The following is a 1,215-nucleotide window of genomic DNA, read 5'->3' on the forward strand; positions in this document are numbered from 1 at the left end:
ACTCATGTGTGTCCTCACTGCTCCACAGGTCTGTCAAATGTTCTGTAAAACAGTTGGACCCAGCAGACCTGCTAGATTAGGAGTTGATGGAGTCGTTGCAGATACCAGGGTCCAAAGTCCAGCTTGAACCTGGTTTGTGCAGTTCTTTGTCAAGCTAGCAGCCATTCTTTTCACTGCCAAGCTAAAGTGACTTCTGTCAACAAAGGTCAACATACAAAAGGACATTTCTACTGGCAGTTCAAGATTTTGATCAAACTCCTTTTTCAGAGCTGGAACCTTCCTCTTGTGTCAGCTTTCTGTTCCCATCTCTATGGTAACGGTCAGTTTTGACCCACGTCTTCAATCAGCTGTTAAATAAACTAAAACAATTTTCTATCCTCCAAGTTGTTTCCATCTCTTGGTGACCTTGTTAGGCTTCCTTATCCATGGAAATATTGGTTTGAAGATTTAGTTGTGGGCCTCTGGACCTTTTTTTAGTCACTAAACCCTCCATTTCAGTTTAAAAATGGTAAAATGAACCTCAAGAAAATCCTAGAAATAAACAAAAGGTTGTTGTGTTTCCTGACCGTTACTGAGGGTGTTAGAACACATCTCTGACATGGACTGGTTTGATTTAGTATTCATTTTAATATCATTAACTATTGGAACATCCATGTTGTTATGGGTCAGTTTAGACCCTCATAAATTTACTTCAAGAAAAAGAGAAAAAGTCTCTTTTTCAGCAACAGAACTTTAATACAAACACAAAATGAAAAGCAGAACAAGCCAGAACCCAAAATATGACATGAGCCAATAGTGGTGGTGTCTCTAAAGAGGTGGAGCTCTGTCCTTCACCTGTTAGGTTCCAGCAGGCAGCTCAGGTCTAGTTTTCTTCACTGAGCCACCATGATGAGTTTCCTCCTAAGAAGTTCTTCTCCAAGGTCCTGTCTGAGACCCCAGCTCCACACCATGGAGAGCCTCCTGGATGATGTCCTCAAGCAGCGTCCCTGTTTGTCTCCTGGCTGCAGCTGGATGCCCTCACAACCCTTAGACAGAGACAACCAGCACTGGCATCATTTTAATGCCACCGTTCAACAGTGAATCTGCTGGTTTCCTGTTTTTAGGAGCTGATGGGAGCTGCACAGAGAAGCTCTTTGAGACAGGAACCATTCAGAGCTCCACCCTGCTTCTTCCAGCAGGATCCACAGATCCACCAACACACCAGCTGCCTGATGT

Source organism: Aulostomus chinensis, chromosome 1 (genome assembly GCF_037954235.1).
Source record: "Aulostomus chinensis isolate RoL2024-O1b breed Wild chromosome 1, RoL_Achi_v1.0, whole genome shotgun sequence".
In the NCBI taxonomy this organism is placed as follows: Eukaryota; Metazoa; Chordata; class Actinopteri; order Syngnathiformes; family Aulostomidae; genus Aulostomus; species Aulostomus chinensis.